We start from the raw sequence: 27,569 nt of genomic DNA on the forward strand, positions 1-27,569 counted from the left end.
AATTTATGAACATGATTGGTAATGGACTAGTTGAACCAAAGGGTCTGTTTCCATGCTGTTTGACTCTATGAATCTATGACATTTGCACTCAATGCCACAGATGACATATATTCCTATATAATGAGATCTGGATTGGAGCGTATCTAGTGGAATGGAAAAAAAAACTGTCCCAATGCATTTTATAACCAATGAAATTCTATTCTTAGGCTGCTTGGGAAACTTTGAGTTGATAAAATGGAATCTGAGTTGCAGATGCTGTGAAACATACCGGAGGGAGAGAGGTACCAGGAAATAAACAGAGACAATGTTGAAGAAACTCACCAGGTCTTGCAAAACCTGCACAGAGAGAAACAGAGTTAACATTTCAAGTCCAATATGACTCTTCTTCCAAACAGGTTGATTACAAAATGTAAATAAACAAGGAGGATAGGTTCCAACACTGTACCTCAACCACAGTCCAACAGTGCTTGGTACTGTCATATAGCCTGAAGGGGAACTTGCAGGTGTTGGTGATTCAATGTATCAGCTGGCCTTGTTGTTCTAGGATGGAGATGTCGCAGGTTTTGAAGGGGCTTTGGTGAATTGGCACACCCTGTTGCCAGGGTGTCTGTGGTTTTTTAAATATTTATTCAGGGGGTGAGTGCATCACTTACTAGTCCAGCATTCCTGAGGACAGTTGAGAGTCAACTGCATTGCTGTGGGTCTCGAGCCACCTGTACCCCAAACCAGGTAGGGATGACAGTTTCCTTTCCTAAAGGGCATTAGTGAACAAGATGGGTTTTTCTGACATTGACAATGGATTCATAGTCATTATTAGCCTCTTAATTCTAGATTTTTATTGAATTCAAATTCCACCGTCTGTTGTGGTAGGATTTGAACCCAGGTCCCCAGAACATTACCCGAGTCTCCGATTTAACAGGTCAGCAACAATACCACTAAGCCATCACCTCAAAAATGATGAAGGAAGTGAAGGTTGAAGGTGGTGGATAGGATGCCAATCAAGTGGGCTGTTTTGCCCTGAATGTTGTTGAGGTAAATGAAGTTGTTAGGGCTGCACCCATTCCATCACACTCATGACTTGTATCTTAGAGTCAGAGGGATATACAGCACAGAAACAGACCCTTTGGTCCAACTTGTCCATGCCGATCACTTATCCTAAATAAATCTAATCCCATTTGCCATCATTTGGCCCATATCCCACTAAACCCTTCCTATTCATATACCTATCCAGATGACTTTTAAATGTTGTAGCTGTCCCAGCCTCCACTACTTCCTCTGGCAGCTCATTCTATACACACACCACTCTGTGTGAAAAAGTTACTGCCTAGATCCCTTTTAAATCTTTCTCCTCTCACCTTAAAACTATGTCCTCTCGTTTTGGACTCCCCCACCCCAGGGTAAAGACCTTGTCTATTTACCCTATCCATGCCCCTCATGATTTTATAAACCTCTATAAGGTCACCCCTCAACCTCTGATGCTCCAGGGAAAATAGCCCCAGCCTATTCAGCCTCTCCCTATAGTTTAAACTCCCCAGCCCTGGCAACATCCTTGCAAATCTTTTCTGAACCCTTTCACGTTTCACAACATCCTTCATATAGCAGGGAGACCAGACTGCACACCGTATTCCAATAGTGGCCTAACCAATGTCCTGTACAGCCGCAATATGATCTCCCAATGCCAATACTCAATGCACTAACCAATAAAGGCAAGCATACCAAATACCTTCTTCACTATCCTATTTACCTGCGACTCCTCTTTCAAGCTTTGGGAAGACAGGAGGTGAGTTACTCATCTACTATAGTCTATATTTACTATAGTCACAGTATTTATATGGCTGGTCCAGTTCTGTTTTTTGTCGATGGTAACCTCTAGCATGTTGATAGTGGGGGAATTCGGTATTGGTAATGCCACTATCGGTTAAGGAGATGGCTAGATTCTCTCTTGCTGGAAAAGGTCATTGCTTGGCAGCTAAATGTTAATATTAATTATCAGCTATTAGCCCGACCCTGGATGCTATCCTGATCTTGCTGTTTATGGACATGGGCTGTTTCATTATTTGAGGAGTTGTGAATGGTGCTGAACATTGTACAATCATTAGCAAATATACCCAGTTCTGACCTTACGGTGGAGGGAAGGCAATATATTAAATAAATGAAGATGATTAAATATAGAAAACTAACCTGAGGAATTCCTGCAGTGGTCTCCTGGGGCTGAGATGGTTGACATCGAACAATCATTTTTCTTTGTAAGTGGCATGACCCCAAACACTAGAGAGTTTTCCCCTGGATTCCCATTGACTACAGTTTTGCTAGGATGCCTTGATACTCAGTCAAATGCAGCCTTGATGTCAAAGACAGTGATGGTCACCTCACCTCTAAGATTTGGCTGTTTGTGCACGCTTGGAACAAGGTTACAATGAAGTCAGGAGCTGAGTGGCCCTGGTGGAACCCAAACTGGGTGTCAGTAAGCACATTTTTAATGAATATTGCTTGATAGCCAAGTTGATGATCCTTTCCTTCATTTGGTTGATGATTGAGAATAAACAGATGGGGTGGTATTTGGCAGGATTGGATTTGTCCGGCTTTCTGTGAATGGACTATATCTGGGCAACATTCCACATTGCTGGGTAGATGCGAGTGTTGTAATGTTCTGGAAAAGCTTGGCTATGGAACAGCTAGTTCTGGAGCACAAGTCTTCAGTTGCCGGTCTGTTGTCAGTGCCCACAGCTATTCTGTATCCTGTGCCTTCAGCCATTTTTTGACATCATGTGGAGTGGACTGAATTGAATGAAGACTGGAATTTGTGATGTTCAGAGAACTCTAGGAGGAGTCATAGGAACATTGAGCCCTTGGGCCTGTTCTACCATTTAATGAGATTGTGGCTGATTTGTGGCCTAACTCCATATACCTTCCTTTGGCCCATATCCCTAATACCTTTGCTTAACAATTTTTTTCCTGAATTTAAAATTAACTGATTCTGCATCCACTACCATTTGTGGAAGACAGAGTTCCAAAATCTACCAATTTTTGTGTATAGAAGTGCTTCCCAACATCTCTCTTCTAAGGTCTGGCCCTAATTTTCAGACTATGCCCCCCACGCAGTTCAAGAGTACCCAAACAGTGGAAAGAGGTTATCTTTATCTACCCTGTCTTTTCTGGTTAATATCTCAAAGACTTCGATCAGATCACCCCTTAACCTTCTTTATTCTTGAGAAAACTGGTCTAACTTGTGTAATCTCTCTCCATAACTTAACCCCTGAAGTCTAGGTATTATATTTGTAAACCATGGTAACATCTACACTGTCTAAAGTGAGACCTGGTGGAGGCCTCCCCCATTTTTTCAATTCACAAATTCCTAAAGTGTTGAGAGGATGCTTCAAGGTGGTGGATTTGAGAGCTGCCTATATCCATAATTGGAATCAAATGCACTGTATCCATTATTTGGCTAATTAAGGGAAAATCGTTGCTAGGTAACCTCTCCTGTGTCTCCTGATACCGTTCAGGTTTGGGATCCCTATTTGACTTTGACATCAGAGTCTTATCCTAAAATGCAATATCTGTGACTGAGTTAAATGAATTGATGCTAAGCTAAACAGTTCAGCATTTTTAATTTTCCCACAATTTTGCCTAATGGGTGAAACTATTCTCTAGTGTTTGTAGAAAGATAAGTAGATAGATAAATGAGTGTGTAAGTAACTTTGAGTTTGGTGATCACTAACTGCAGAAAATGACTGCTGTTGTGTGAATTATGGCCCTGTTGCACTCGTGAAAGATCAAGCATGTGTTTCATTTTACATATTTTAAAGATCAATGATGGAAAGATGGAGGAGAATGCTTCCATCTCTGTTTAAACTTTTAAAGTCACATTAAATTGCCTTCTAAGACTCTTAAGTTATCTGTCAATGTTTTATGTGGGATAGAACTACAAAGGTGGAGAAAGAGATGGTGCATGGTGTCATGTTTTAGTAGGTCTCTGATTTATGTTACAACTCATCAATGTGGAATGGAAAAAGCTAGTGAAGTGTAAGCTGATAAATACTACCTACAGTGAAGAACTGGAAGGCATGCCATTGCTGTCTACTTGTAAGACATTTTAATTGATATTGTGATGTTTAGATGCTAGTGTGAGACTCCCACATCACCGTTAGCACCTTGTCAATTCTAACATATCCTTACGTGACATATTTTATTTTATAATGCCTCAGTGAAGCACCTTGGGACGTTTTAATATCTTACAGGTGCTACATAAATACAAGTTTGTGTTATTGTAAGTGGGTCATATCCCAATGACAGCTTCTGGGGAAAAAAATGTGTACAGATATTCCTTCAAAGCAGCTACCACGACAGCTTCTGGTTTAAAGCTATTAGAGGACCCAACCCATTCTGGTCAAGTTGCTGACCTGATAACAATACGTTTTTAGTTCTGTTCTGCTACCCTGATACACTTTGTATAGTACGATATGCCTGTATTGCACGCAAAACAACACTTCTCACTTTATCTCGGTACCTGTGACAACAATCAATCAATTTTAATGAGTTTATGGGCCTTGTCACACTTCATTGAGTTTGAAGGGTTCCATTGGTTATTAGTTTTACTTATATACAGTGTCTTCTATAGGTGAAACCAACCCTCATTTATGAAACTTATCTGTAACAATACAAAGGAGGGAAAGAATGGTGTGTGCTGTTTTGGCTCTCTATCTTAAAGACACCAAAAGCAGTGACAATTAAGGGAGAACCTTGCTAAGATTGTTTCCACAGAAACCAGACAACCAGAGACAAAATAAAAATGCAGGAAGCTGCAGGAATGGAATGAGCCATTCAAAATCTCAGCTATAAATAGAGACATTTAACTCACTACTGCCGATATTACCAGCATCCCTAAACTGTTGTAAATTTCTCAGTAAAGACATCAAAAAATGGATTTTATATATCCTGAATAGTCCATTTTGACTGGTTATAGTAGCAAAGATTATACAAATCACCCTTTTTAACTAAGATTTGTCTCCCATTTGTCACTGTAATGAGCTTTCAGATTGTGTAACTTTCTGATAGCTCAATGGATATATACTATATGATTTGTCACTGTGCCATACAGTCCAAGAATATTTAATTTTATTCCACAGTGCATGCTTCAGTAGTTATTCTCTGCTAAGGATAGCATATCATTTCTTTAATTAAATCATCTTCTCAAAAATCAAAGCTGACATTCTAGTGCAGTACTAAAGGATTGCCAGGCTGGGCAGAGCACTTCTTTCATATGTTGAAACTAGGTTCCTGAAGCAACTACTCTCCTCAGAATTTGGTGTCAACATATGACTTTCAGGAGGACAGCAGAAATATTATGCAGATGTCCTCAAAAAGGCCCTGAGAAGGTCAAAGATCTGTGCTGACTCATGGAGCTCCATTGTAACAGTCCAAAATGGTTCATCCTGGAAGGCACTAAACACATTGAAAGTCTTAGTTGGGAACATGTGGAGGTAAAGTTAAGTCATTGGAGGGTGTGTGCAAAACTCCAAGTAACCCATCTTCGTAGCTTTTCAATTGCCACCTGCTTTGCAAGTCATCTACATTCCCAATACTGGAGATGTTGCTTTTAGAATTAAAGATTATAAACTGAGGTAAAAACAAAAAATTTTGGAAATATTCAATGGGTAAGGCAGCATTAATGAGAGAAAATAGTTAACACTTCAAGTTTGTAATCTTTCATCAGAACTGATGAATATTAGAAATGTATTAGGTTTTAAGGTGTAAACTGAGACAAGGGCAGAAGACTAAAAGAGAAGGTTAAATTGAGACTTATCTGTCCTTCCAGATGAATGTAGAGGATACCATTTCACTACTTCAAAGAACACTTAGAGAGTTATCCTTGGTGTCCTGGCCAATGTTTATCTGTCAATTAATATCAGTAAAATATTATTACATTGCTGTTTGTGCGAACAAATTGGTTGCCACATTTCCTACATTACAATACAGAAAACAGTTCAGAAGTTCTTCATTGTTTGTAAAATGCTTTAGGGTGCCCCAGGTTGTGAAAAGTGCTGTATAAATGAAACTTTTTCTTTTATGATGTCTTTAATTTGCTGAACTTCTTGAAGTTGACAAAAGGAATAAAAAGTGTGGCCAAGGCTGTTTGTCTCCTTATTGAACCCCAATGCTCCTGTATATCAAAACTTCAAATTTGAACATAATTTGGTTTGACTGTGATACCTCTGATAGTTGAACAGTTTTTTGAAAGTTAATGTCAAGGCTGATCGTGTAAAATAGTCTCTTTGATGATCTGAGGAAAGACAATTATTACCTGGTGAACAGCAGTTTTCAAAGGATTCAGAGAGGATTGTCGAGGTGGGGCAATTAACATAGAATGTGTATAGGAATAGAAAACTTTACAGTTCATAAATCGTACAGTAGATATTGTGTCCGCAGAGTACACCTGAGTATCAAAATTTAGCTGGTTAGTTATTTTAATCTTGTTCTGAAGAAGTCCTATCAGACTCAAATCATTAATTCTGTTTCTTTTCTACACAGAATGATGCTGCTTCAGCAGCTCTATTGATGCTGCCAGATCTGCTAAGTTTCTCCAGCATTTTCTGTTTCTAATTATAAGCATTTTGTGTTATAACACTCCTCAAATGGGACTCGAACCTGGACTTTCTTGCCCAAATGTAATGACACTGCCATTGTGTCACAAGATCCCTAAATTGTTCTAATCAACCTGTTCAGACATCTATAGCACATGTGGAACTTGAATCCAAGTCCTTTTACCAGAATCACAAAGACTAACACAGCATCACAAAAGCCCTAATACACTGGAATTTGGTGATTGGATTGAACTATACTTAGCATTAAATAATCCAGGTCAAGAAAAGTTGAGTCTAGTTTTGAACTCACTAGGAACTGGCAGATATTTAACGAACATCGCATCATTTGTATGAAAGTAAAATATGGCAATTGCTGGAAATCAGAAATAAAAAAAAATCAGCAAATGTTGGAAATTCTCTGCAGGTCTGGTAGCACCTGTGGAGAAACTGAGTTAATATTTCAGGTTAACTCTGACTCCAGAACTCGTACTCCAGAAACGTTTGTGTGTAATTTTGGGTGACACTTCAGTGCAACACAAAGAATATGCTGCACTGTTAAAGGTACCACCTTTCGATGAGATGTTATATCTCACAATGAAACACTTTTGAAGTGTATTCACTGTTGTAATGTAGGAAATATGCCAGCCAAATTGTTCACATAAGCAGCAATGTGACAACTTATTAGTAATGTTGGTTGAGTGGCCAGAGATAACTCGCTTGCTGTTCTTTGAAATAATGCTATAGGATCCTATATATTCATCTGAGAGGACAGGCAGGGCATCAATTCAACCTTTCTTTTTATTCTTTATAAATTCTTTTTTTTTTAACATTCATTTGTCAGATTTGGACATTGCTGGCTGGCCAGAATTTATTCCCTGTCCTTTGTTGACCTTGAGAAGGTGGTGGTGAGCTGCCTCTTGAACCGCTGCTGTCCACAATGCCATTAGAGAGGGAAATCCAGGATTTTGACCCAGCGACAGTGAAGGAACAGCGATATATTTCCAAGTCAGGATGGTGGTTGGCTTGGAGGGGAACTTGCAGGTGGTGGTGTTCCCATGTAACTGCTGCCCTTTACATTCTAGATGTAAGTGGTTGTGGGTTTGGAAGGTGCTGCATAAGGATCTTTGGTGAATTTCTATAGTACCTCTTATAGATAGTATATACTGCTGCTATTGAGCATCAGTGTTGGAGGGAGTGAGTGGCTGTAGATGTGGTGCCAATCAAGTGGGCTGCTTTATCCTGAATGGTGTCAAGATTCTTGAGTGTTATGGAGCCATAGAATCATAGAGTCATACAGAACGGAAACAGACCCTTTGGTCCAACCAGTCCACGCAGAACATAATTCCAAACTAAACTAGTCCCACCTGCCTGCACCAGGTCCATATCCCTCCAAACCTTTCCTATTCATTTTTCGAGGAGCTCGAACAGTTCATCCACTTCACTAACACCTTCCACCCCAACCTTAAGTTTACCTGGACCATCTCTAACACCTCTCTCCCCTTCCTGGACCTTTCTGTCTCCATATTGGGCAACCACCTAGAAACTGATATTAATTTCAAGCCCACCGACTCCCACAGCTACCTAGAATACTCCTCCTCCCACCCACCTTCCTGCAAAAATGCTATCCCCTATTCCCAATTCCTTCGCCTCCGCCGCATCTGCTCCCAGGATGAGGCATTCCACTCCCGTACATCTCAGTTGTCCTCGTTTTTCAAGGACTGTAACTTCCCCCCCCCCGCCAGTGGTCGAGAACGCCCTCAACCGTGTCTCCCACATCTCCTGCAACTCATCCCTCACACCCCGTCCCTGCAATAAGAACCAAAAAAGAATCCCCCTCGTCCTCACGTACCACCCCACCAACCTCCGGATCCAACGCATCATCCTCCGACACTTCCGCCATCTGCAATCCGACCCCACCACCAAAGACATCTTTCCCTCCCCACCCTTATCTGCTTTCCGGAGGGACCACTCTCTCCGTGACTCCCTTGTCCGCTCCACACTCCCCTCCAGCTCCACCACACCCGGCACTTTTCCCTGCAACCGCAGGAGGTGCTACACCTGCCCCCATACCTCCTCCCTCACCCCCATCCCAGGCCCCAAGAAGACTTTCCACATCAAGCAGATGTTCACCTGCACATCTGCCAATGTGGTATACTGCATCTGCTGTACCCGGTGTGGCTTCCTCTACATCGGGGAAACCAAGCGGAGGTTCGGGGACCGCTTTGCAGAACACCTACGCTCGGTTCGCAATAAACAACTGTACCTCCCAGTCGCGAACCATTTCAACTCCCCCTCCCATTCCTCAGACGACATGTTCATCCTGGGCCTCCTGCAGTGCCACAACGATGCTACCCGAAGGTTGCAGGAACAGCAACTCATATTCTGCTTGGGAACCCTGCAGCCCAATGGTATCAATGCGGATTTCACAGGCTTCAAAATCTCCCCTCCCCCTACCGCATCCCAAAATCAGTCCAGCTCGTCCCCGCCTCCCTAACCTGTTCTTCCTCCCACCTATCCCCTCCTCCCACCTCAAGCCGCACCCCCATCTCCTACCGACTAATCTCATCCCGCCCCCTTGACCTGTCCGTCCTCCCTGGACTGACCTATCCCCTCCCTAACTCCCCACCTACACCACCTTTACTGGCCCCATCCCCGCCTCTTCGACCTGTTTGTTTCCTCTCCACCTATCCATCTTCTATCCGCCTCCCACTCTCTCCCTATTTATTTCAGAACCCCCTTCTCCTCCCCCTTTTCTGATGAAGGGTCTAGGCCCAAAACATCAGCCTTTCTGCTCCTATGATGCTGCTTGGCCTGCTGTGTTCATCCAGCCCTGCATCTTGTTGTCTCGGATTCTCCAGCATCTGCAGTTCCTACTATCTCTTACTAGCCTTACTCTTCACCCTAACAGGAACATATTGTCTCTGAACTCTCGTCATCACACTCTCGAACACCTCCCACTTATCAGACATCCTTCTACCTGTGAACAGTTTACTCCAATCAACTTTAGAAAGTTCTTGTCTCATACCATTAAAATTTGCATTGCTCCAATTAAAAACTTTAACTTTTATGGAAGGCTTATCCTTTTCCTTAACCATTTTGAAACTAATAGAATTATCATCGCTAGACCTAAAGTGTTCCCGCACTTTTACATCGGTCACCTGCCCTGCCTTATTGCCCGAAAGAAGATCTAGTTTTGCTCCTTTTCTAGTAGGAGCATCCATATACTGATAAAGAAAATTTTCTTGAGCACATTGACAAATTCTTCACCATCCGAACCTCTAACACTATGGTGGTCCCAGTCAATGTTTGGAAAATTAAAACCCCTCATTATTACAACCTTATTATGCTTACATATATCTGAGATCTTCCTACATATTTGTTTCTCAATTTCTCTCATACTATTGGCAGGCTTATAGTACAATTCCATCAGAGTGATCTTTCCTTTCTTATTTGTAATTTCTATCCATATTTTTCACTGGATGATTTTTCAGAAATATCTTCCCCTTGTTACAGTAGTAATGAATTCCTTAATCAAAAACACCATCCCCCTCCTTTCTTGCCTCCTTTTCTGTCCTTCCTATAGCAATGGACAGGCTATGGCGAGTTAGGAAGTGACTTACTTGCTGCAGTATTCACAGTGTCTGACTTGCTCTTGTAGCCACTGTGTTTATGTGGTGAGTCCAGTTGAGTATCTGGTGAATGGTAACCCTCAGGATGTTGATAGTGGGGGATTTCGTGAATGTCAAGGGGCTGTGGTTAGATTGTTTTTTATTGGTGACGGTCATAACTTGGCATTTGTGTGACGTGAATATTATTTGCCACTTGTCAGCCCAAGCCTGGATATTGTCCAAATCCTGTTGCATTTGAATATGGACTGCTTCAGTATCTGAAGAGTCGCCATTGGTGCTGAACATTATGCAATTATCATTAACATCCCCACTTCTGACCCTATGATGGAAGCAAGGTCATTGATGGAGCAACTGAAGATGATTGGGACTAGGACACTACCATGAGGAATTCCTGCAGAGATGTCCTGAGGCTGAGATGACTGACGTCCAACAACCCACACTATCTTCCTATATGCCAGATATGACTGCAACCAGCAGAGAGTCTGCCTCCTGATACCCATTGATTCCAGTTTTGCTAGGGTTCCTTGGTGCTACATTTGGTCGAATGCAGCCTTGATGTCAAGGGCTGTCACTCTCACCTTACCTCTGGAATTCAGCTCTTTTGTTTATGTTTGAACCAAGACTGTAATGAGGTCAAGAGCTGAGTTGTCCTGGTGGAATCCAAATTGGGCATCACTGAGAAGGTTATTGCTTGATAGCCCTGTTGATGATACCTTCCATCACTTCAGTGATGATCAAAAGTAGACTGATGGAGTGGTAATTGGGTGGGTTGGATATATCCTGCTTTTTTTTTTTGCGTACAGGACATTCCTGGGCAACGTTCCACACTGTCAGGTAGATGCCAGTATTGTAACTATACTGGAACAGCCTGACTTAGGGAGTGGAATGTTCTGGAGCACAGGTCTTCAGTACTATTGCTGGAATGTTGTTGGGGCCCATGGCCTTTGAAGTATCCAATGTCTCCAACTATTTCTTGATATCACGTAAAGTGAATCGAATTGGCTGAAGACTGATATCGGTAATGCTGGGGACGCTGGAGGAGGCTGAGACTGATCACCCACTTCTGGCTGAAGATTGCTGTGAATATTTCAGCCTTATCTTTTGCACTGATGTGCTGGACTCTTCTATCTTTGAGGATGGGCATATTTAAGGAGATTCCTCCCCTAGTGTGTTGTTTAATTGTCCACCACCATTCATGACTTGATGTGGCAGGACCGCAGAATTGGCTGTGGGATCACTTAGCTCTCTCTATCACTTGCTGCTTATGCTATTTGACATGCAGGTAGTTTTATTTGGTAGCTTCACCAGGTTGACATCTCATTTTCAGGTATGCCTGGTGCTGTTCCTGGCATGCCCTCCTGCACTCTCCAGTAAACCAGGGTTGATCCCCTGCCTTGATGGTAATGTGGAGTCGGGGATATGCCAGGCCACGAGTCTACAGATTGAGCTGAAGTACAGTTCTGCTGGTGTGGATGCCCAGTCTTGAGTTGCTAGATCCCTTCACCCTTCCTTTAAACTTTCACCTGGAAATATTTTCCAATCTGCCTCCTTAGATGCATGTAAAATATCCTATACTTACTTGAAGAACAACAGATAACTTTTTTCCTCTATCTTCCCAATATTAAACCCTCAACTAATCTTGTTATAACACAGATAATCTGTTCATTGTTACCTTGCATGTTTGTGAGAACTTGTTACGTGTTGATTGGCTTCCACATTTCTCAATGTTACAACAGTAACGAGACCTCGCAAGTACTTCTTTGGCTGCAAAGTCCTTTGGGAGATCTTGAAGGCATGAAAGGTGCTATTTAAATGCACGTCGTTACATACTACAAAAAGGATATTGAACAAATTGAATTCCATGGTCACATTTGACAGGCTCACAATTTAACTCTTGACTTTTACCTTTTTATACTTCTGGCAATATCACGTATGAAAATACAAATTAGGAACAGGAGTAGGCCCCTCAGTCCTTCAAGTCTTCTCCACCATTCAAGAAGATCATGGCAGATCTAATTATTCCATATTCCCCCTCCAATAACTCTTCACCCCCTTACTTATCAAGGATCTATTCCTGCCTTAAAATTATTCAAAAACTCTGCTTCCACCACCTCCTTAAGGAAGAACATTCCAAAGACTCTCTCCTCATCTCGGTCTTTAACGGGACATTAACTGTCATTAATGCCCTTCCTTGTGTGAAAATTTACAAACTTAGAGCAGGTGTAAGCTATGAGGCCTTCAGCCTGATTTTCAAGAAGATCATGACTGATCTGATAACTACTCCATATTCCTGACTACATCCTGATAACTTTTGACCCTTCTAGTTTATCAAGAATCTGTCTACTTTTGTCTTAAAATATTCAAAGAAACTGTTTCCTGAAATAACCGCACAGAGGCTGGTATCCTGTCACCCAAGTCACCATTTATTTACATGTGCACAGTACACTGGCTGTTGCCAGCCAGCTCAGAGTCAGTCCCTGAAGTGAGGAGACTCCGAATCTCCTGGTTATATCTGTCAGTCAGTGCTCCCTGATTGGCCCAAGCTAACAATCTCAATCAAGGATTGCATACTCAATAAGATCAACCTGGTTCCAATCACTATACTTCCATAAGATGTCGGAGCAGAATTAAGCCAATTGCCTCGAGTCTGCTCCACCATTCAATCATGGCTGATATGTTTTTCAACCCCTTTCACCCTTGATCCCCTTACTAATCAAGAACCTATCTATCTCTGTCTTAGTCAATACTGTGTGGAGCTGGAGGAACACAGCGAGTCAGGCAGTATCAGAGGAGCAGGAAAGTTGACGTTTCAGGTTGGGACCCTTCATCAGGACTAGGGAGGGGGAGGGGAGCTCAGATATAAATAGGGGGTGGGGCTGGGGCAAGTAGGTAGGATGGTGATAGGTGGATGCAGGTAGGGGGAGGTGTGGATTGGTCTGTGGAATGGGTAGGGCAGATAGATGGGAAAGAAGGCGGACAGGTATCGTCAGGTAAAGGAGGCAGGGATGAGAGGGAGAGTTGGACATGGAATGAGGCCAGGGGTGGAGCGATTTTGAAACGGTTTCAAAACTGTACGCCAGACTAAAACAGCACCACCCTTATTGGCAGGCTCAATAACAAAGTCATGGAACTAAGCACAAGGAGTGCAGTCAGTTCAGAGGGAGATAGATTGGATTGGGTGAGGGGGACAGTATCCAAGGGCCTAAACATACCATCCAGGTGAAGCAGCACAATCTAGCCTACTGCATTCGCTGCTCACAATGTGGTCTCCTCTCCATTGTGGAGACAAAGTGTAGACTGGATGACCACTTCGTAGAACATCTACGTTCTGCCCAAAAAAAAAATTCTGAGCATCCAATTGCCTGCCACTTTACCACACCACCCTGTTCCCTAGCCACCTTCTCTGTTTCAGGCTTGCTGCAGTGCTCCAGCAAAGCTCAGCACAAACTGGAAGAACAACACTTCATTGTCCGCTTGGGAACCTTGCAGCTGTCTGGACTCAATATCGAGTTCAATAATTTTAGGACTGTCCTGCATCCTAGCCCCCTACCCAATACACCAGGCCTTGTTATCACATAAAAACCGAAAGAACTGTGGATGCCGTAAATCAGGAACAAAAACAAAGTTGCCGGAGAGGCTCAGCAAGTCTGGCAGCATCTGCCAGCATCTTCTGAGGAAGGGTCACTGGACCTGAAACGTTAACTCTGTTTTTTCCTTCACAGATGCTGCCAGACCTGCTGAGTTTCTTCAGCAACTTTGTTTTTGTTCTTTGTTACCATATAGCCTGTCATCACACACTACCTATTGTTAGCCACTAACAGTCTCCATTAATAGCTATTCACCCTCCTAGCCAGATTTGTTATCAACTCCTTTGTCTATCCAACTGTTCTTCTCTCTCTTTGGGCTCTATCGTTTACTCCTTACCCACTCCTCCAACCCTATCTTCTGCATATAAACCAACATTTTCTTAGCTACCATCTGTTCTGAGGAAGGGTCACTGGATCCAAAACATTAACTCTGATTTTGTTTTAATAGATGCTGCCAGACCTGCTGAGCTTTTCCAGCAACTTAACTTTTTACTCCTTACTTTTCTATTCAATTCTCTTTACAATAAACTATAAGATTAGCTTTCCCAAATACTTGCTAAACTTGCATACTAACCTTTGGCAATTCATTCACTAGTATATTTAGCGTCCTCTGCATCAAAGAGCTTTGCAACCCCTCACAATTTAGATAATATGCTTTTCTATTCTCTTGTCAAAATGGACAATTTTACATTGTACTCCATTACCCAGATCGCTGCCCACTCACTTCACCTATCTATATCCAGTCTCCTTTGGTCACCTTCACACTTACTTTTCTAGCTAACTATGTCATCAGCAAATTTAGCAATCATATCTTCTTACTCTTCATTCATATAAATTGTAAAAGGTTGAGGCCCAGCATTCATCCTCGTAACACCTTGCCAACCAGCAAAACCTGCTTTATGCATACTCTCTGCTTCCTTTTAAGTAGCTAATCTTCTAATAGTATTTAATAATATTGTGAGAAAGGTGTAGTTTGAACAGGCTCAACGATTGGGGAAGAACAGAGCAAATAGAATATAATGTGGGAAAAATGCAAGGTTATCCATCTTTGGTAGGAAGAAAAGATGTACAGAATATTTCTTAAATGATGAGAGATTGGAAAGTGTTGATATGCAAAGGAACTTGAGTGTCCCGGTCAATAACAACTGAAAGTTAACATGCAGATACAGCAAACTATTAGGAAGCCTAAAGGAATGGTAGCCCTTACCATAAGTGAGTTTGAGTACAGGAATAATGAAATCTTTCTTCAATTATATAGCATCTTGGTTAGACTGCACGTAGAGTACTGTGTGCAGTTTTGAACTCCTTATCTCCCTTTCACAAAATCATGTTGACTCTCTTGTGTTAAGCTTATCTAAATGTCCTTCTATTTCTTTCTTAGTAATAACCTCCAGCATTTTCTGACAGTTCCCCAATCTAGCGGAACCCAGTAAATTCTGGAGTATTTCAACCAATGCCTCCACTATCTCTGCAGTCATTTCTTTAAAAACATTGGATGCAGGCTATCAGGACCTGGCAACTTATCTGCCTGGTGTCCCATTAGTTTGTCAAATGCTTGGTCCCCTGTGATAGAGACTGTGATAAGGTCTTTCACATCATTAGCCGATCTTGCTTATCTGTTATGTTTGGGATGCTCATAGTGTTCTCTTACCATGAAGACCGATGCAAAATGTTGGTTAAATTATTTTTGTTTCCCTGTTCCTTGTTATGAATTCCCCAGTTGCATCCTCAAAGGATCTAAGAGTGACTTTAGCTACTTTCTGTCTTTTTCTATACCCATAGAAGATCTTGCTATTTGTTTTTATATGCCTTGCCAATTTACTTTCATAATCATTTTATTCCCTTTTCTGTTAGCTCTTTAATCATTTTCTGTCTGTTCCTAAAAAAAATCCAAATCCTCTGGACTACCTCTAGTTTTTGCAACTTTGTATGCTTTAGCTTTTGATTAAAATCTCTCCTTGAGAGTTGTTAACCATAGGTGGTTCATCCTTTTCATAGAATCCCTACAGTGTGGAAACAGGCCCTTCGGCCCAACAAGTCCACACCGAACCTCAGAGCATCCCACCCAGACCCATCCCCTATAACCCACCTAATCTACACATCCCTATGGGCAATTTAGCATGGCCAATCCACCTAACCTGCACATCTTTGGACTGTGGGAGGAAACCGGAGCACACCCACACAGACACGGGGAGAATGTGCAAACTCCACACAAACAGTCGCCCACGGCTGAGAACCGAACCCAGGACCCTGGAGCTGTGAGGCAGCAGTGCTAACCACTGAGCCACCGTGCCACCCTGGTTTCATTAAGTCCTTCTTTTTAACTGGAATAAATTTTTGCTCACCATTATAGCATATCTGCTTAAATGTCTGCCAGAGCTCATCCACTGATTTTCCCTTAATTTATTTTCCCATCCTGCTTCAGACAACCCTTCTGCAACATACTGCTGTAAGAAAAAATCCCTGATGTAACTCTAGAAATTCGTCTTCCATATCATACTTGTCTATCTGATTTCTCCAGCCAATGTGCAGCTCAAGATCACTTATGAGAATTGTAGTGCTCTCCTTTTATGCCTCCATTATTTCATAGAAACATAAAGGATAGAAACCAGGGATTGGCCATTCGACCCCTTGAATCTGCTCCACCATTTAATATAATCAAGGCTGATCATCCAACTATCGCTATGAAGACCAACATACAATTTGACTTCTTTATTGCCTGCTGTGCCTGCACACTGACTTATACTTTGACATAGAGTGAGACAACTCTTCAGGCAACCCTGAATTCCCACCAGCGACTTCTTTCCCATGCTACTCCTTATTTCCACCCAAAACCTATTCCATATCATTCACAATATGTTGAAGCGATATTACTACAGCACTGATACATTCCTTTATTAACAAAGCTGCCCCCATCTCCTTTTTCTTTTTGTCTATTCTTCTGGAACTTTGAATACCCTTGAATATTGAGTTCCCAGTTTCGGCCAACCTGCAATCATGTCCGTAATAGCTATCAAGTCATATTCATTTATTTTGATTTGTGCTATCAACACATCTATCTTGTTGCAAATGCTGTACGCATTTCAGATATAGACCCATAAGCTTTGACTTTCTACCATTATTACTCTCTCTGGTTCTAATTTTTGCTGCACTCACTTGTGTATATTTTCTAGTCCTTCCTGTCATACTTTGACTATTGTTCGCCCGTCACTACTCTGCACCATTGCACCACTGCTCTTATTTCCTTTTGATTTTTTAATGATGGCCAACCACATTCTTCCCCTGTTGGATTTCCAGCAGCTAAAGTGAGATGAGGAATTTAGCATTGGGCAGGTAAGTGTCACTGTTCATGGGGAGGCAGAGAGGTAGTGGTACTATTACTGAACTAATAATCCAGAACACAATGCTAATTTCTGGGGATGCTAGTGATGACAAAATTTGAATTTTTCAAAAAAATCTGGAAACAAGACCTAACCTAACAGTGATGATCAAGTAACCACTGTTGATTGTTGGAAAACTGGCCATCCTTACCCGGTCTGGCCTATATGTGAATCCACAACAATGTGGTTGACTCTTAACTGATCCCTGGACAATTAGGGATGGGCAATAAATGTTGGCTTAGCCAGTAATGCTCTTATCCTATAAATGAATTTACAAAAGGTGGAGCAGGAGTGCTTCACCGGCACCTTCCAAGTTGAACCACCTCTCCCTCTGCAATCAGACTCCCACTCTCCGCTCAGATATCTCCATTTCTGCTTCTGATTTCTTTGACCAATCACAATCACTTCTGATCTTCCAAACAGGATTCCCCCTTGCAATCCCTAATTTGAGGAGCACACTCTGGTTGTGGCCTCTTTCGCATTGTTGCCTGACTAACAATCTTGTCTCCGCGTTGATCAAGTTGGTCTTTGTGTAAGAAGGCTGTTTAAAATAAATGCCATGGAGTGTTATAATTGCATAACTTTTATAGGGTATGGAGGAAGAAAATGTTATCCTCACCAACATTTGTGCCACCCAGTAAATTTCAAGACCTATACTTCAAAGTTAGATCCTAGGTTGTACTTTCCCTTTTCTGAATTAAAGGGGCTAAGTTAAGGGGCTGCATAAATCAAAGTTCTTCAGTCTCGATTTCACAATCCACTATATTGCTGTCAGGTTCAGACTGACTGCAAAGTTTCTACGACCACTCTGAACTTCAAATGATCATCAAATCTCATGACAGGATCAATCTATCATGCTTTTATCACATCCAGTTTTGTCCCACGCCTGCACCGAACACCCGACTTCATTTCATTCAGTACTTGAAAATACACATTCTAGCCACAAATCTGCTCATCTTTTACCCCTGTATTTTCCAAAGCTTTGACTTCCAAATATTCATTCACACAGCCCTCAATATCTTTGCAACCTCTTCACTCTACATGCTTTATGTTCCTACCTACACTCTCACTTTCATCAATGCTAATCTCCTGAGAATACAATAGAATCCCTACAGTGTGGAAACAGGCCCTTTGGCCCAACAAGCCCACACCAACCCTTGGAGCATCCCACCTGGACCCATCTCCCTATAACCCATCTAAGCTACACATCCCTGAACACTACAGGCAATTTAGCATGGCCAATCCACCAAGTCTGCACATCTTTGGACTGTGGGAGGAAATCAGATCACCCGGAGGAAACCCACGCAGACACGGGGAGAATGTGCAATGCTAACAACTGAGCCACCGTGCTGCCCTGAGCATTACCTTCTTCACTGTTATCTTTGGTTAAAAAACATTAGATATTTGGCCCTGCACTCTTGAATTCCATTCCTGAAGCCAGTCACCTTGTGACATATTTCCTCATCTTCAAAATCTTCCTTAACTTATTTGTCAAGTCTGACTCGGGTACAGTGTGAGTGCTACACTGTTGAAGATGTCATCCTTTAAATGAGATGCTAAACTGATACTCCATCTGCCCTCTTGGATGGATGCAAAAGATCATGTGGCATATTTTGAAAGAAGAGCAGGATTGGGAGTATCCCGGCCAATAATTATCCATTATACTGACAAAATTATGAACATATTATTTTCATCATTATCATTTGATGTTTGTGAGATCTTGCTGTACATAAATTGGCTGAGTTTCCTGCATTACACAGAGGAGGCAAGGTTGCCAATTACAACAGAGATAAAACAATAACAACAAGTATAAAAGGAAAGTTACTGTTGGTATTGTGGGTAGACTTCTTAGATTTTCAGCTTAGTGGCAAGAAGAGACAACACCCTCCACAGGAATGGGCTACCACAAGTATCACAAGGACATGGGAGAAAAAAGAAGGGCAGCAAGCCAAATCAGATCAATTGACTGGCAAAGATGGAGCTGCCTGAAGACGTTTGAGACCCTGTATTGCAGAAAGACTGTGACTCTCATAGTCATAGATTTCAGGGTGCCTGTCAGTGAAGACCTTGCAGCACTGGTCACTATACTCTGTTAGTAGCCACCAAAGTCACAGTGGCCTTGAACCTCTTTGCTTTTTGGCTCCTTATAGGGATCAACTGTGACCTTGAGGCATCTCACAAATGGCAGCATATTACTGCATCACTTTACCAAAGCTGGAGAAGTAATTCATTTAGGACAGTCACAGCCTTCCAGGTGCGGAGAGCATTGAGTTTCTCAAACATTGCTGTGATCTCCCAGGTTCAGGGCATCATTAATTACCATATAATTAATATGACCATCAAGGAACCCACTGACTGGACAGAGAGATACAGCAACAGGATTATTTGGGTCTCATTTGTATGATGTATTGAGGAGTATAATGAGGAATTGCTGAAATTGGGACCTACCTTTGAGAGGTATAAGACGGGTTAGTAGGAGTAGAATCACAGTAGTATACAACACAGAAGGAGGTCATTTGGCCTACCATGCTTCTGCCAGCTCTATGAAACATAGATGCAGGAGCATAGGAGGTCATTCAGCCCATCAAGTCTGCACTGCCATTCAGTGAGATCATGGCCAATCTGACAATCCTCAATTCCACTTTTCTGGCTTTTCCCCATAACTGTTGATTCTCTGACCGATTGAAAAATCTGTCTATCTCAGCCTGAATACACTGAAAAACCCAGCTTCAACAGCCCTCTGTGGTAAAGAATTCCAGTGATTCACTACCCTTTTAGAGAGGAAATTCCCCCTTTTCTGTCTAAAATGTAGCACCTTCTTATTCTGAGATTATGCCATCTCTTCCTAGACTCTCCTGCAAGAGAAAACAACCTTTCCACATTTACCCTGTCAAATCCCTTCAGGATCTTGTATGTTTCAATAAGGTTGCCTCTCATTCTTCTAAATTCCAACTAATATAGGCCCAAACTACTCAACCTCCAGTCAAAAGACAGTCCTTCCATACCTGGTATCAGCCTAATGAACGCTCCCTGGACTGCCTCCAATTCCACTGTATTTTTCCTTAGATAAGTGGCCCAAAACTCTTTTCAGTATTCCAGTTGTGGTTTAACTCTCCTTTCATATATGGTTTCACTATGTCAGTTGTGATTTTGTTTGGTAGGACTGTTTTTTTGACAGGGCAGGATGATAGAACAAAGAACAAAGAAAATTACAGCACAGGAACAGGCCCTTCGGCCCTCCAAGCCTGCGCCGATCCAGATCCTCTATCTAAACCTGTTGCCTATTTTCCAAGGATATGTATCCCTCTGCTCCCTGCCCATTCATGTATCTGTCTAGATACATCTTAAATGATGCTATCGTGCCCGCCTCTACCACCTCCGCTGGCAAAGCGTTCCAGGCACCCACCACCCTCTGCGTAAAGAACTTTCCACGCATATCTCCCTTAAACTTTTCCCCTCTCACCTTGAAATCGTGACTCCGAGTAATTGAGTCCGCCACTCTGGGAAAAAGCTTGTTGCTATCCACCCTGTCAAGACCTCTCATGATTTTGTAGACCTCAATCAGGTCCCCCCTCAACCTCCGTCTTTCTAATGTAAATAATCCTAATCTACTCAACCTCTCTTCATAGCTAGCGCCCTCCATACCAGGCAACATCCTGGTGAACCTCCTCTGCACCCTCTCCAAAGCATCCACATCCTTTTGGTAATGTGGCGACCAGAACTGTACGCAGTATTCCAAATGTGGTCGAACCAAAGTCCTATACAACTGTAACATGACCTGCCAACTCCTGTACTCAATACCCTGACCGATGAATGAAAGCATGCCATATGCCTTCTTGACCACTTTATCGACCTACGTTGCCACCTTCAGGGTTCAATGGACCTGAACACCCAGATCTCTCTGTGCATCAATTTTCCCCAGGGCTTTTCCATTTACCGTATAGTTCACTTTTGAATTGGATCTTCCAAAATGCATCACCTCGCATTTGCCTGGATTGAACTCCATCTGCCATTTCTCTGCCCAACTCTCCAATCTATCTATATTCTGCTGCATTCTCCGACAGTCCCCTTCACTATCTGCTACTCCACCAATCTTAGTGTCATCTGCAAACTTGCTAATCAGACCATCTATACCTTCCTCCAGATCATTTATGTATACCATAAACAACAGTAGTCCCAGCACGGATCCCTGTGGAACACCACTGGTCATAGTCCTCCATTTTGAGAAACTACCTTCCACTACAACTCTCTGTCTCCTGTTGCCCAGCCAGTTCTCTATCCATCTAGCTAGTACACTATGGACCCCATGCGACTTCACTTTCTCCATCAGCCTACCATGGGGAACCTTATGAAATGCCTTACTGATAGACTAACTCCCTTCCTGTTAGAAAACCAATTTTATCATTGATGGGCACCTCTTTTAAAATGCCCCAAAAAGTACCACTTGCACACAAAAACAGAAATTGCTGGAAAAGCTCAGCAAGTCTGGCAGCATCTGTGGAGAGAGATCAGAGTTAAAGTTTCGGGTTCAGTGACTGTTCCTCAGTACCACTTGGGCACTTTTTTATTCTCTCTTTTAAGGGGGAGAAATAGAATCGAGTCTGCAGCTAAAAACCACTTTTGCAAATACCATCGATATCATTTAAACGCATTTCCGGGACATTTGAAAGGGACGTAGTTTGGTATGCCTTTTAAAATCTCGTCTAAATGCACAGTCTCGTCTCTTTTTCTGGCGGCTGCACAGTGGCGGACTTGAGAGGAGTCGGAGTAGAAGTTGGTTGTGTTGGGGGAACACTCTTGTGCAGAGCATTTGGTCGGCTTGCTTTCTTGAAGTATTTATTTTTTTTTTGGGGGGGGGGGGGTGGGGGGGGGACGTGAGGGAGGAGTTGTTGTTGGTGGTGTTTTCATTTCGTACCGTCGTCCTTGCTCAGCATCTCGCACTGGAGCAAGAGGGGGGAGGGTGTGTATGTGTCGAAGAACTCCACCCCAAAAAAAACCTCCCTAAAGGCTGGGAAGTTGTGAGGAGGAAAGAAAGTAGTGAGAGAGGGTGGGGGAAAAAAAGGCGAGTAAAGAAGGAGCAAAAAAAAAGTGGAAGAGGGTTTCTTGAAACAGACGGCGCACATTTTCTTGTTGTTTTTGAATCTGAGGGAAGTTCCAGCTCCTCCATATTGGAGACCAAGCGACGACATTTGACAAGAAATAATACCTGAAGGGAGAAAACAAATAAACCAGCCCAGAAGGAGAGACGACGCCGCAAAAAGAAAAAAAGGATCTTAAAAAAACGCAATCAAGGCTGCGGGAAATCAAGAAACATCATTTTCTCCGCGTTTAGTGTCGGATAAATTGTGTTTGAAATCTCTCCACTCACCGGACAGCTCGGCGTCTTCCTCTCTCCGGGCCGCGGGCGAAAGGCGGTTATTTTTTGAATTTTTCTGACATAAACATTAATATAAATGGTTGACTGAAATATAAATAATTTTTTTGGGAGAGAGACGGAGAAGAAAGTTGCAGTGAATTATATTTTCTGCATTTGTGTTTTTTTAAAAAGTACTTAATTTTTTTTCAAACCTTCCCGTCTTCGCCCAGTGGCGTACATATATGTATTAAAAATTCTACATATATTTTTCTTCTGGAGTGGGTGAAAGGAACGGTTTGTTTGTTTTCGGTGTATTTTCTGAAGGAAATCGCGGAGGGCCCGACGGCCAAAAGCAGGAAGGGTTTGTTCGATGGACAGCACGTCCATTATAACGCAGGTCAGCAAAGAGGATGAGATTATTTCATCGTCCCAGGAAAAAGGTAAGGGACTGGACATCTTGTTTGTGTATTGTAAACAATGATTGTACTCCAAGCAGGGTAGACACTGAGAAGGGTGGGAAAATCTGGGTGGGTGGGAATTCTTGAGTTTGAAAAGTGCCTATCAATGTCGTCTTGGGTCTTTACAAGCTTTAGATAGTTTTCCTATTTTTGTCTTTTTTTGAAAAGAAATGGAAAATGCTGATTTTTAAAAACATATGTTGAAAGCCAAAAATGAAAAAATCCAAAATATGACACAACCTCATTGAGGAAATTGTTTCTGGAGATCATTTCAGTTTTTGGATTTCCTCTCCCTGCTGAAAATCAATTTTTTTTTTGTTTTTTTGGCGCGGGGCCGGGGGTGGTGGTGGTGGGTTTGTATTGGTGGGAAACAGTGAACATACTCACTTAATTGTAGTGGAAACCTGATTCTACTTGCTCGGTTTCTCCCCAACTCTCAAAAGTGAAAATACTTGTACCTTGGGTACTTTTGTTTCATGTTGTTTTGAACCCTTAAACCACTGTTACAACAAGAAAGGTAACGATATTTGTCAGCACTTAGTGATATTTTTGTGTGAGCTCTTCCCCTACCCACTGTAGTGGGTTATTTTCTGCAAACAATCTAAAAGAGAAAATAGCCCCAAAAACTTAAAATAGAGGTCGTGGAAGTAGCGCTTTTTCTGACTCAGCGTAACCACTTCACGGTTTTGCACCTCAGGCATGAAACAAACATGCATTTGCTTCTGATTTAGAAAACGAGAGACAACCTTCTAGGATCGATGAAAAAATATTACAGTAGTATTGGTTTATTGTTTAATGATACATATTGGGAAGAGATATTTTCAAAGAGTTATATACCTGTATTTGCAGCCGAGATTCTAGTGCATCCCTTTTGGAGGGAATGGAATGGTGTGGTTGAGGTTTGAATATGTTATGCCAGAGCAGATGATCACTTAAGAAAGGATTTTAGTTTTGAAAAAAATGTAATTTTTTATAGCAGTCTCAAAATCAGTGTTTTTCTGTCCCGAAAGCATGAGAAGAACTCTCTTTCCGTAGTGTTGAGAATAACCATTGTAAAATATGTCTTCAAAAAAAAAATCATTTTTATATAATATTTTTACTTGGAAACTTTAAAGTTTGTATGGCTTAGTTTATTACTGTCTTCTTCTGTAGTATTTTAAGGAATTTCCATTACATTGGTATTCCCAAGAGAGGTTTTAATAAAAATTCAAGGAATTCTAATTCCAGACAAGCACTTAAACATGTGGGGTCTGGAAATAGCAGCAATAATTTCCACACTTGCACATTTATTTATAATAAAAATGTAACTTTTTTAAAACTGATGCAGAACTGCGTTTGAAAATAAGTGCTTGTCGCAGGACAGTAGCACAGTACCAGTGTCTGTATTCATGAGGATGACTGTAATTCCCCTCATGACTTTCCCACAATAACTGGTCCGTTTGATCTGTGGAGATATAATTTATCAAAGCCTGCAAAGTCCATTGGATAACATCCTGTGTGCATGCAGACTTTCATGTTTTCACAGGTAAACTAGTTTTAATGATCAGTTTTCTATGTAGCAGAAAATATGTTAAATATTTGTGAAAGTTTTTTTTAAAAACTAATAAGCTTGTGTTCCCAAAAACAGACTATAGATTGCAAGTACTTTTCATTTCTCGGCTAATTTAAGGTCTTGCAATGGTGAACTGGAGGTTAATACTGCCGAGCTTCAGTTAACTTTCTAAATGATTCCCTTTGACATGCTTGGTTATTTTTCCCCTAAATTTGAGAAAAGAGCATATTATTTTGTAAAAGGTTAAATTCTTCCAGGATTATAAGGCTAACAAGGTATATGCAATACTGTATTTTTTGAATGACATTTACATAACATGGCTGTACTCTTTTTAGCACAATTTCATCTTGTGCCATCTTGCAGTTTTGTGTTTGTTTCAGAAGGAGCATTAATATAGTCAATATTGGGTCAGGATTTTTTAAAAGCAGTAATATGAATTTTTCTGTTATTTTGGTACACTTTCCCATGTGAGGTTTGAACAGAAACATGCAGTATAAATGTGTTTTAGTTGTCAAATATCAACAGACATAAATACATGTGACCAGTTTTCTGAGAATTTTAAGATGGATATTTTATGATCCAACTTGAAAAGAATACTTTGCCTGACTTTTTAAACTTGAAAAAGGCCTAGTCTGTCAGTACTATTACTCCATTAGAAACTGTACTTGCTCCATGTATGACACTCACACAGTAATAAAAGAAGACATGCTTCTAAAATACTCGCCAGGGAAACTTCCTAATCATTCGGCTGTAAATTATATTGTCACTTGTTGCAGTGTTAACTATAATATCTTCTTGTTAAAGGATGTGTAATTTAATATTATAATTTGGAATAATTCCAAAGCAGTAACGTGATCTAGGGGTTCAGACAAGCTTTATGAGTCGTTTAAGATTTACAATCTGAATTCGTGGACTGAGATTTTTCACTTATGGTGATGCTCAGATTTTTATTTTTTTTTTGTACCAGTATATGTGCTGAGCCTTCATTGTTATTGGTTACTATTTACGAAAACCTCTAGGGCTGATAGGTAAATAAACTAAACTAGGTTGTAAGGTCGGGAAAATGACAGAAGGGAAAGAGAAGTCTTAGTGATTCACAATGAAATCACTTAAATGATTAGAGACGATTATAATGAGATAAGCAGACAGTGGAGCCTGTATACGTTGATATAAGACACTGGAAACGATTTAAGACCACGTTCAGTGTTGTATGGGTCACTCGGTAGAAGCTGCAAAGTGTTCGATTGAATAATTGCAGAGATTTTGCACATGGGTTGTAAAGACAGAGGAGATTTTAATTTTCATATAGATTGGATTAAACAGACTAGCCCATGTCGAAATCAGTTTGAGTATTTCCAATATAGTCTTATGCGACAAAATGTCTTAAAGTTAATAATAGAGATGGCATTTTAGATTTAGTAATTTTCAATGCTCCAGATATTGTTATTAGTGTAATGTTACGCTTTCACTGAATAACAATCATAATATGATTGAAATCAACCTAGTATTTGGAACGGAGGAATATGAAACAGCTGCTTCCAGATTTAGACAGATACCAGTCTACAGTAAACTGGGAATATGTACTGATGGATAAAACAACTGAAGATTAGTGGGAGATGTTCAAAAACAAATTTAACATGATACAGAAACCTAGTTTTGCCCATTTGGTCAAATGCTCTATTTACCACAACAATAGCAACTATAGACATAAAACTAAATAAAAAAGCATACAAAGTTGCAGCAATTCACGTACATCCTGGCAAAACACTTGGTAAGACCTACAAAATGGAGTATGAAAAGGAATTAGCAAAGATCATCAAAATCAACAAACGTTTTTATGTTTATATTAGGAATAGTGGTAACCTTAACGTCAGGATCATTTGTGGTAATGTTAAACTAAACATGATATTGACAATGAAAATAAGAACATGATGGATATGCTGAATGAATGAATGATTGCTTTACATCGGTTTACATTAGAGGGAAGAGGTCCGTATGCTGGACAAGTCAAGCAAACAATATTGAATCAGGAATACGAACTCATTAAAATTATGCATTCAAACCCAGGATGTCAAGGGACACATCCAGATAAGGGAAAAAAAGGATGTTTGTTGCAGATACAGATGGTTCAAAACAGTGGATACCTGAGGAGAGTATAGAAGTACTCATGGTTACTTAAAAAATTAATTAGGAGAATGAAGAAGGGCCGTGGAAAAAAAAAAGCACTGGCAGGTCACATTAAGGAAAACCCAAAGGCATTTCATATGTATATTAAAGGAAAGAGAATAACTGGGAAAGAATAGGGCCTATTAAGGATGAAAATGGCAAACAGTGTGGAGTGGCAGACATAGCTGATATTTTAAATAAGTATTTTGCATCTCTGTTCATTACAGAGAAGGACATTGTACGTACAGAAATCAGAACAGAGACTGTAATATACTTGAATAAATTAGCATTGAGGGGGAGGGGGGATTAGTGGTTTTAATGAACTTGAAAGTGCCCAGGCCAGATGAGGTGAATCCCAAGCTCCTGTGAGACCCATGGGACGAGATTGCAGGGGTTCTGACTTTAATTTTCAAATCCTCTCTGGCCTTGGAAGGGGTGCCAGAGGATTGGAGAATGGCCAAAGTGTTACCATTACTCAAGAAGGGTGGTAGATTAAATCGGGAAACTACAGGCTAGTGAGCCTAGAAAAAACTGAGCACAGAATTAATCAGCACTTGGGGAGACATGGAGTAATCAAGGATTGTCAACATGGCTGTGAAGGGGAAAGGTCATCTCTAACAAATTTGATTGAATTGTTTGAGGAGGTGATTAGGTGTGTAGATGAGAGTAATGTGGTTAATGTAGTCTACATGGAATTCAGTAAGGCTTTTGACAAAGTCTCACATGACAAACTGGTTAAGAAGCTAGGGCAATTGCAACCAAAATTACCTTAATAGCAGGAAACAGAGTGATTGATTGAAGGATGTGTTTGTGAACGGAAGTTGGTGTCCAGTGGCATACGGCAGAGTTTGGTGCTAGGT

The sequence above is a fragment of the Rhincodon typus genome, chromosome 2, assembly GCF_021869965.1.
Source record: "Rhincodon typus isolate 14 chromosome 2, sRhiTyp1.1, whole genome shotgun sequence".
NCBI classification, from domain to species: domain Eukaryota; kingdom Metazoa; phylum Chordata; class Chondrichthyes; order Orectolobiformes; family Rhincodontidae; genus Rhincodon; species Rhincodon typus.